An 11,248-nucleotide genomic window follows, 5' to 3' on the forward strand; every position below is an offset into this window, starting at 1 on the left:
TATTCTCTCAAAAGAAGAGAGAATAAAAAGTGGAATAACACTAAGATTTTCTTTCTAGAAGAGACAGTATTTAGTAATAAAATCAGAGAATATGGAGCTTTGGCAGTTTAATTTTAGGTTGTGGTTTTTTGGGGGTTTTTTGGGTTTTTTTTGGTTTTGGTTTTTTTTTTTGTTGTTTGTTTTTTTTTTTTGTAAAAGACTAAATTATATAAGACAGAATAATATGGAACAGCTTTCTGGAATATATTTGCTGATAATGGAAATAATGCTGGCCTATTCACTGAAATCATACACTGAGAGTTCGTTGCTGTATTAAAAATTACTGAGTCTTTCAGAAGTAAGTTAGTGTAGTGTATGTAGGCATTCAGGTTCTGTTAGCGATTAAACTAAATAGAATACTATTTCATGCATGATTTAGCTCAGTTAGATGGAGAATGCAGCAGTGGGCTTGAAAAGGTAAAGGGTAAGTGTGGAAGATTATATAAATAAATGTTTTATTTTTGTTGCATGGTATTTACCTGAGATTGCAAATGCCTTATTAAGAGATCTTCATAGATTCCCCACTGATGTGTTCCAAAAATGTTAACAGATTGATCTGCCCTCAACGATGATAACATAGATATTTGTAGCCCTGCTGGGAGGAAAGAAACAGTTATTAATTGGCTACTGATGAATGCAAATTCTTTCTTAAGTGAATTAATTGTTTCTCTGAAAACACTTGATTGGGATGTCCAGATTGGCAATGCACTGCATCAAATAAAAACTGTGATTTATTTGAAGTTAGCTGTCACGTCTGATATCTCTTTTCCTTGCTGATATCTCTGAAGTGTGGGATTCATTGAATACAGGTGTAGTGCAGCTGATTTGATGCTACAGGAAGGGGAAAACACATGCTGAACCATTTTGCTGATCTACATGAAGCCTACAAGTTATAGGATGAATTATTATAGCATTTATGCCCCTCACTTAGATTGTGATTTTCCTCTTTTATCCAATTGCTCTCCTTTTCTACCACTGAGCTCAAGAGCATACCTGTTCTGCTCAGTGGTTGTGAAATAATACACAACTAACCTGCCACAAAGAAATTCCTAAATTTTATTCAAATTCCATGCTTAATTTTTTCCTTCAGTCAGTATTCCTTATAATTTTCCTTTCTTCTGGTAAAAAAAAAACAAGAAACCAAACAAAAAAACCCACCTTTGAATCTCTAAGTATACATATATTGCTTGTGAATGTTCTTTTTTGCTTATTCATATTTAGGTGTAATTCAAACACATTCATTTTTTTTTTTTCCTGATGGTCATGAACTTCCATAGATGCTTAATTTGTCCTGAGTGACCATAACAACCTCCCCAGCAGTTACCCAGTGAGGGGAAGGAAGCACAGTTTTTAAGACATTTTTGCACTCTCAGCTCTACTAGAGCTATTGCATCAAGAGCAGTTTGTGAAGCTAGAACATATTTAAATTTAAAGTAGCTATAGGCTGGCACGTAACTCACCAGGTCAGCTGCCAGAAATTCCCCAGACTGATGAATTGAGGGGTTCAGTGTCAAGTGAGCTGTGCTATGTCCCTTTTTCTGGCATCAATATCTAAGTTAATGGTTTAGAGTAAGGTTAGAAACACCCATGTGAATTGCACAGGCAATTTCTGGAGGGTTAGGGACGTTCAGCTGAGCCTGGGGATTTTAGTGAAAATTATACCATGCTAATTCATTCTTTAGGGTCAGGCAAGGAGGTGAGTCAAATCCACATGTAACAATTGCTCTAAATACTCACAGGAAATCACTCCTGTATTGCCTGGCTGAAATTTTAAAAGCACAAATAACTTTCTGGAGTTACATTCAAATAAGGCATATTGATGTTCAGCAGCAGTAAAAAGGGCTTAGGAGGAACACTTTTAGAATTTCATTTGACTGACTTTGTATTATAACATTTTTTAATCATCTCAAAAACAGAATTTTGAAGTATACTATAAAGAATTCTTAACAAGAAAGCTTTAATGTATTATACATTTGATGGTATTAAAAGTAAGCTACAGTGTGTTTCCTTGAAAGTTTAGAATATCCCAGAAAAATATTCAACGTATTATGTCATCTAAAAGTTTCTCAAAGTATATAAAAACTAAGAAACATCACAATTTAGACCAATATCTCTCTTCAGTATCTGACTCATAAAGATTTTTTTTTCCATTTTTCAGCTATTTTTATGGCAGAAATCTTTATCTGAACCCTATGTCTTCTGTAGCGAAAAACTCTGTTCATGAACGTTGATATCAATCTCTCCTTAACCCTTGGAGGACTTTTCTAGTGATACATTTCTGCCCAATTAATCCTGATGCACTCTAATAGACATTGGAACTGAAAATGCCTGTGGAGAAATTGGTGTCCATTGCATCTCTTGCGTGGTTGTACTGTGTTGCTGAAATTTGTCAGCATCTTCGATCTTTGTCTTTTTTTTTTTTTTTTAATTCATGGATATACTTAACTGTATTTACAGCAAAAACCTTTCCATTCCCTCTAAAAGCTTGGCCCAGTAGCACTTTATCTTTGTGTACATTGCATAATTTATTGCTTACTGGGTTTGGCAAAGGTTTGCTCTCATTTCCTTTTGTACTTGAGGTGTTAACCAATCATTTAAGCCAAACTCCCATACAGCATTCAGGCACCTTACAAAGCAGCAATGTTTTTGAAGGTAGTCCTACAAAATGAAAGTAAATATGATCAGTTGGTCTTGAGATCAGTTGGTACATTTAAATGAGAGAAAATGAGATACTTTTTATTTCCTTAGAGAGGCTAATCTACAAATAAATGACTGCAAAAAGAGAGAAAATATTGTGTGTGGTTTCTGGGTAGTTGCTTGAATATGTATGAACTGTCAGCATAAGATCACTCTGTGATGGCTGAAGGAGAATGAGAAAGACAATAAGACAAGAAGAAAATTATTTTCAGAGTTTATTGAATGGTAACATCCAGAACTGTGCTGGTCCTGCAGTACTGACTTTATTATATTACTTACAGATCTATGTGAGAGTTGTGTAGGAATGGGAGATAAATTTAAATCTATTAAGCAATGTGCTCTGGAAAAGGAGGAAGACCAGACTAGCAGGAGAATTAAAGATTATCTATTAATCTTAATCCTTGCTACAAAGAAGTACCATTTCTGTGGCAGTAGCCTTTTATAAGGAGAGGGAAGTTTCCCAAATATCAGTAGGAGCAGACAACTGGAGACTGGATTCTGAGCAGGTGCAAATATCTAAAACATCCTCTAGAATGTTATATAAAAAATAAATTAGTTCAAAAAAATCCGTAAAGTAGTACAATTATTTTTAATGCTGATCAATTTATATTCTCACAAAGGTTGCTTAAATACTTAAAGAGTATTTGTTATCTGATAAATCAGTTTAATTCCCTGGCTATATTTCTGATACTGTTCCTCCTTCCTTTTTTACACACCAAACTGCCTGTAGTAACATTTAACTGTTGTTCTTGTAAGGTTCTGGGCAGAGAACACCTTGTTCTTCAGAGCTGAGCAGTATCTGTTACCAGAAGGCTACTGCTGTGATGCTCTGATAACTGCAATCAGGGTAACTGCTCTGATGTTTGCTTTCCACTGCCTGCATACTTGGTTAGGAAAAGTGAAAATGCTTTAGGTGTAAATCCAGGAGCTTACTGTGGTTATAACTGAAGTATCAACAGCCTAATGTGAATTCTTAGTAGTCCAGGAGTGATTATAGCAGAAAGGAATAATACTGCAGAATTAGTCCTAATATGAATAAAACTACCTTTTCCATAGCAGAGGTTCAACAAGGGCAAGTGCTGGGTTCTGTACCTGGGCTGTGGCAACCCTGGATGTGCAGACAGAGTGGGGGATGAGATCCTGAAAAGCTGTGCCATGGAAAGGGACCTGGGGGTCCTGGTCAGTGACAAGTGGAACTTGAGTCAGCAGTGCCCTGGCAGCCAGGGGGGACATCCCTGTCCTGGGGACATCAGGGCCAACATCAGCAGCTGGGCAAGGGAGGGATTGTCCCACTCTGCTCTGGGCTGGGCCGGCCTCACCCTGAATACTGTGAGCAGTTTGGGGTGCCTCAGTATAAGAAAGGTCTGAAGCCTTCAGAGAGCCTCCAAAGGAGGCACCAAGGATGGTGAAGAGCCCTGGGGGAAGCCGTGTGAGGGGGTCTGAGGGCGCTGGGTCTGTCCAGCTGGAGAAGAGGAGGCTGAGGGGAGACCCCAGTGCAGCTCCAGCTCCCTGTGAGGGAACAGGAGGGGCAGGCTCTGATCTCTGCTCTGCTGTGATAGGGACAGGAGCCCAGGAAACGGCCTGAAGTTGTGTCAGGGGAGTTTGTGTTGGATATCAGGAAAGGTTCTTCACCCAGAGGGTGTTTCGGCAGCGGAACAGGATCCCCGGGGAATGGGCACAGCACCAATCCCAACAGAATTCCAGCAGTGTTTGGACAATGCTTTCAAGGACATGGTGGGATTGCTGGGATTCCTGCACAGGACTGGGATTTGGACTCAATGATCTCTGTGGGTCCAGCTGAGGATATTCTATCATTCCATGATTCTATGATCTAGTTAATAAAACCCTATAACTGCAGCACACAAATACAAAATAAAAAATTAGTCAGTGGCCTGTTGTTAGAAAGCACTGTTTCAGGTCAAAACCTAAGACAAAGCCTCAGGCAAGAGAACACAAATTCAGACAAAGTCAGCCAGACCAGCCTTGCTTCTGAGGTTGTGCAAACTCACTACAAAGCCTTTTATGAGCAGTAGCAATATTGTGTTTACTGGGCTACAGTGCTTCAAAGTGATATTCACAATAACTCCATGAACTACTTATTAGAGCCAGATTGCAGGAGGACAGCCACAAAAAATTGCAGTCCAAAGTTGAAAAATTTTTATGACTTCTGAAGGAGACATGAAAATGCCTGGGAACCCTCATCTGTAAGACGAAAGAAAGGTAAAACTGGAGCCACATAACCTAATAAAGCTGACCGGATCAAGGATGTTTTTCACTGCTATCCCACAGTCAATTCTTTCTGGGGCAGAATTTTTTCTTTGGACAACTGCTTCTTTGCATGTGATTGCCTGCAGCATCATCTTCCAGGCTTTTGCCTAGATGCTTCTGTTCTTGGCCAACTTTTTTCATGCAGCTGTTGCCTCAGGGACACTGTGGGGATAAGTTTATTAAGGCTTGTAAAGCACTCAGAAGGTATAATAAGAAAGGCCAGATAAAAGCCTTATCAAACAATGCAAGCAGGGTATATCAGGCCTATGGAATCATCCTTCAGAAATACATTTGTGAGACAGGGCTAGTATTTCCCTGAGCTGCTCAGCATTAAAATTTGCCACTGTAAAATCAGTTCTGCACACTGACAATTGAGTAGCTAAATACTTTGGGGAGAGCATCACAACTAACTAGTGAATCATTTATTTACAAATAGTTTCTTCCTCTTGAGCAGCTGCAATGTTGATTGATCCGAGACTCTCCATTAGACAGTGAGATAAACCTACAATCATTATATGTTGCTCCAAAGCCTGAAAAAGCAAATGAATCTCTTAATTGACTTGCTTGGGCTTTGGAATAGCCTCCACTTGTGTAATCTCTAGAAGCTGTCCAGAGACACACTTTACAACGTTTTTTGCCTCTATTACTCATCAACAAGAGAAAGAAGATTCACTAAGAAACCTTTTATTTTTCACTGTACACCTACCCAACTGAGATGCAATGTTGCCTGGGAATACTGGAGGCAGAAGTGGTGATGAAAACATGGCAATGGCTGAACAGTTCCAGTGGTAATTATCAAAGATGGAGCAGACTTTGTGAAGCTGAAGAACAAATAATTTTAAAGAAAATATGTTCAACTTTAGATGGTCAAACAGGTAAATCCAGATGTGACACAAGGACACTGCACAGTGGAAAGACTGATTTTAAAATTGATTATCTTTTCTTGATCTAATAATCTAAAAATGATTGTTTCTGTCTCTGTATCCTTTCATTGCTTTGTGTCATATTTTATGCTTTTCTTTTAAATGTATTTTTTGGGGGACTTTTTTTTTGCTTGTTTGCATGTAGGTATCATATTTTTTTCCACATTTTTCTGAAGTTTTTAGGCATTTCTCTTCATGAAATAGGGACTTTCCAAAAGAAATAACTACTTTATATTAAACTATCTGAATAATAAAAAGTGTTTACAGAATATTACAGCAAGATATATAAATATTACATAGGAAAATAAAAAAATAAAATAAAAATTATCATGGAAATTATGCAGCTTATAAAAAGTTATATCCTCTGGAAATCAAGTAGAATCATGCAGAATGAATGGATCAGGGCCATGATGGAAAATTTATTTTCTTGATAAAAAAAGAAGCTTAGATGTATAGATAATCTTTAACCTCACAGACCTTGAAAGAACATTTTGAAACCTCATTTCCTTCCTCCTTTGTATTCATAGGATGCTTGAAGAGTCTATTCAGTGCTGATCACTGTTTTATTCTTTGAAATTAAATTTTATGTTTTCAATATTACTTGTCATTATTGGACAGGACAGACCTTCTCAGGACTTATAGAGGTGATGGTTGAAGTCTAAAATTTTTTCAGGTATGGAAGAAATTAACCCTGTGATCTAATTTATAACTTCCCTTCTGTTCATGGATTCTGTTTATGGATCCCATTTGATACAAATAAGAAGGAAGATTTTTTTCACTAAATCTCATGGAATGTGCTGCTGGCAGACCTGGCAGACATTAATAGTGAAATGAAGGAGAAATTATCTAAGACATTAGGTGCTTATTAGTCTTGGAACAGGAAGATCCAGCTATATTAACTCTTGTTGGTGACCACTGCTAATTATGTTATTGACTAATTCCAGTAGCACCATAGCAACTGCTCTCATCTGGCATTTTCTGATATGCAGGGTGGTGAACTGTTTATTTAAGTTGATTAATAATAAGCTATTCAGAGCAGTTTCAGTTTTAATTTTAGTTGGTCATGTCTAACCTTTACTAGACTTAATAAAAGATGGACTTTTTAATAGGAAAAAAAACTTTGAAAATTGCAACCTCAATAAAAAAATCAGTACAATTAGGTCAATTTCTGAATCTTCAGTGATAATTGAAGTGTTCTAAAGTTAACAGTGCTAAAACAGTATGAAGAAGAAGACAGTGCAGGAAAAGGGGCTCTGAACTTCTTTAATGTATTATTAGATCTTTTGTAGGGATGGCTGAGGAGGGGGCAGAAAGCATCAATCAAAACCCTTTTATTTTGAGGTTATGGAGATCAAATAAAATGAAGTCAAGTGATGCTTCAAAAAGAGATGCTATGGGTTAAGGAGCTCCTGGCAAAGCACTTCTTAATAACTACGTGTGATGTTGTAGACAAGATAGGCCCCACCCCTAGCTTTTTTAGATTGTTTGGTTTTGACCAGCTATTCAATCATGCAGTCTAGACACAGCTTAGTGGCATGAGAAATACTCCCTTTCATGTTGCACCAATTGATTTATTTATAGAAATTTTTTCATACCATAATAGTCCAGAAAGTACTGAGATGTGCAAGATCTGAAGGAATTATTTTATGTTTTGCCCCCTGCCCCCCAGGAAGTTACACACCGAAGCATGCAAGACCCTTCTTCATATTTCATACTTCTGGTGCATGCATACTTAAATCTTTCCATCTCAAAGGAAGGTGTAAACTTAACTGAAATGCTGTTGCTACGTGCATCCAAAGAAATGAGATTTACAACTGTTTTGTATTTAGTACTCACAATTATTAAATTGTTCTGTATTCAGTGTCGTTATTATTCTGTTGTTTAGGAGTGCACATTGTTATTTAAATCCAGTCTGTCTTAGAAGGTGTAAGTTCAATGATACTGTTAACTTTGGAGAAAATGTCTCTGTTTAACACTTGAAGGAAAATATCTCCATAACTTAAGATTCTCAGCTCCCATATATATTGTTTACTTCATGTATTCTCAAATAATTTGTCAAAAGATTTGAGCAAACAATTTGTTACATTATCTCCTATTTACATAGGAAAGTAGGCTAACTAGGCTGACTTTTAATTAGCTTTATCTGAATAAAGCTAATTCTCTGGCCCTTATTCCATACCACCTATGTCATACTCAGGCTTCACAGTCAGCCAGTATATGAAGATATATAGTTATATTAACCACATGCTCCCCTTCCCATCCTTGGATGTAATCCACAGGTATCATGCCACTAGTCCTGCAAAATATCCACAAAATGTACATTGAGTTTGTTTATTCCATGACCTAGTGCTCTCACTGTCACAATGTTCAGGAGGTGGACAGGAGGTGTGGTGTGTGGTGTGGGGCTCTTGGGTAAAAATGCTAGGCTCAGCCTGTGTCACTGCTGCACTTGCACTGCTTCAATTAAAGCTCCAACCCCACTGATTTAGGTGCCTCATGTTACAGCATTTCCTATAAGATGCAAGTCAAATCCTGGACTACAACAATTTAAATGTGTTTCCATTACAATTTCCACCCCTTGTCCCTTTGGACCAGACCATCTGGTTTAACATTCCAAAGATCTCTCCCTTTAACCCTACTCTGGCCTGAACTAATCCACAGACAGCAACCCATAAGATTGTTCCTGCTCCAAACAGAGTCTTATCTATGAGCCACAGTCATCAGGGGCTTACCTGAGGCTCACATGTTTCAGAATGGCACAATCCATGGGCCGCAGGTGGCTTGAGGTGTCCTCCTCCCATCTGGACTCATCCACAGATCGCAGCACTCCCGCTCAAGCTCACACTGGGGTTCCATCCTGTCCAGCACAGACACAGCAGTGGTGCGCTGGTCCAGCCCAGGCACATCACCACTGCTGCTATCAGAACATTCTCAGGCACAGCGGAGAAAGGAGATGAGCAGCACAGCTCTACAGCGAGCAGAGAGAGCAGAAAGCAGCCACTAGCAAGCACGAGCCTCTGGCAAACAGGAAGAAAGCTGCATGGCAAGCACAGGAGCCTGCCAACTGATCCCTAAACAGCCCTAACAGATATAATTTTTATCCAGCATGTCCCAATCACATCTGTCATTACCTCAAATACTTTGGGGCCCCAAAAAGAGCAATCGTGGTTTAACTGTAGCCAGCAACTAAACACCACACAGATTTTGCTCCCCTCCTCCTTCAAATGGGAAAGACGTGAAAAAAAAACAGAAAAAAAAAAAAAAAAACATAAAATTTGTGGGTTCTGATAGAGGCAGTTTAACAGGACAGAAAACAGATAGATAACAATAATATTAAAGATTAAAAAGAAAGAAAACAAAATAACTAGAACACACAAAACAAATTATGCACAATGAATTTCCTTACCAACTGCTGGTCAATGTTCAGCCATCAGCCCCTGGCCAGCATCCATCCCCCCCTCTCTGCCCCCAGTTTCTACCCTGAGCATGATGCCATAGGGTATGGAGCATATCTCTGCCCAGCTTGGGACAGCTGTCCCAGCTGTGTCTCTTTCCAATTCTTGTGCCCCCTCAGCCTCCTTGCAGGCAGGGCAGGATGAAAAGCTGAAGAATTCTTGATCACTTATTAACAAAACCTAAAACCAGTGTTTTATCAACATTATCCTCATCCCAAATCCAAACCACAGCACTGTGCCAGCTGCTGAGAAGAAAATTAACCCTATGTCAGCTCAAACCAAGACACTGGTTTCCCTCTTGCTAGGATAAGAGAATTTCTAGGAGCTTTCTAAGCACTTTTAGGATACAACTCATCAAATTTGAGATTATTTGTTCACTCATGTCACCTATCGCTACAAAACCTATTTCATGCTTTATTTACATGACAAAAGAAAACTGATTCTCTAAATTTCATAAGGAAAATAGATTCCTTTCAAGCTAACATAATGACTTATTAAGAGATGTTAAAAGTATTTTTAAAAGAATTTAAACAGTTGTGATATGGAGTTACTTGTGATACCAAGAAACTGCATTTTCATGTAAACCCACATTGCATCAGAACTTCCTCATGAAAACCCATTCATCTGTCTCCTGTCACTTCTTCATATGTCTTACATTTCAGAATCTCAAGGGCAAGATTGCCATTTGTCTTACCATAAACCCTTGTGATTTAAAACTTCCCCTTGTGTCATCATCCAAATAATGACACCTCAAGAAATCATAATCCCTGAAATATTTTTCTGATATTGGTTTCCTTTCCTTTATTTCTTGCAACTAAAGCTAAATCTATACTTTTACACATGATAATTTATTCACATCTCATGCATTTTTGATGTTACATAGTCTGTACTCTTTTTTTTTTTTTTTAAATATGACAATGACAAAGGCTGTGAATAGAAAGTTGTAAAGGAGCTAGTGTGATAAAAGGAAAACATTCCTGTAGTCTAGGTGGGGAGAAGCAATTCCTCCTTTCTCTGGCAAACTACTTTAGCTTTTCTCCCCATTAATGCTGCAACACCACTGAGTAGTTCCCTGACACAAAGGCTGCATTATCCACTGATGGAAGAAGCAGCAATTACTGGTCCGTGCTGCAATTTCACTCTGTGTGTGTGTGTGTGTGTGTGTGTGTGTGTGTGTGTGTGTGTGTGTATGTGTGTGTGTGTGTGTGTGTGTGTGTTTCACCTGCAGCCTCTCTGAGGGGCTCATCTGTATGCAGCAAGGCTGAGAGCCTGGCCAGCTCACATCCTGCCTCCGTCCACGGCGTGTCACGGTGCCAGCACCTACGAAAGGCATTAATATTTATGGAGAGCCAGCACAAAGAAATCAAAGCATCTCTGTCTGCCTTTTGATTTATTCCACTCGTCACAAATTTAATTTTGGATGAACTTTTGGAGGGGCAAACCCTGCACCAGATACAGTGAGGCACGAATGCATGTGTGATATTCAACTGTAATTGAGAAAAATTAATGTTGATTTTTCCTTCAGTGAATTTGGGATTCCTTACACCTTTTCAAAAATTAACACATTTTAACATTTGTTCTAATTAAAGAAAAAATTAATAAATCCTTTCTTCCTCATTAAGCATCTCTCTTAATGAGGAGGTAAAAGAATATCCTTTCTTCCAAAGTCTGGAGATCATTTGTGCAGAACCAGGTTATCAAAATCCATGTTTGTAGTGCCACTTCCACACATGAAACCATCTCAGAGCTTCACAGTAAATAATTATTACCTCCTTCTCACCAAGTACAGAATGACCAAGAGCTGTCTGTTAGTGCTCAGTATGCTCCCTCCTCCATCTCCATCTTACCTCTGAGGGCTCTGCAGAA

General features: G+C 38.5%; 1 long non-coding RNA gene across 2 annotated transcripts; it reads right to left on the bottom strand.

The window, feature by feature from the left end:
- Positions 1-490: 490 nt before the first annotated feature.
- LOC121468099 (uncharacterized) lies at positions 491-9,575 on the bottom strand. 2 transcript variants are annotated; one of them, XR_012053255.1, is made up of 3 exons: positions 9,334-9,575; positions 8,660-8,895; positions 491-631 (listed from the first exon to the last, which is right to left on the bottom strand). It is a non-coding gene; the product is annotated as an uncharacterized lncRNA (long non-coding RNA). The 2 variants fall into 2 exon arrangements; XR_005978061.2 differs by lacking the exon at positions 9,334-9,575 and having other exon boundaries at positions 8,660-9,224.
- Between the last annotated feature and the right edge of the window lie 1,673 nt (positions 9,576-11,248).

The sequence above is a fragment of the Taeniopygia guttata genome, chromosome Z (genome assembly GCF_048771995.1).
Source record: "Taeniopygia guttata chromosome Z, bTaeGut7.mat, whole genome shotgun sequence".
NCBI lineage: Eukaryota > Metazoa > Chordata > Aves > Passeriformes > Estrildidae > Taeniopygia > Taeniopygia guttata.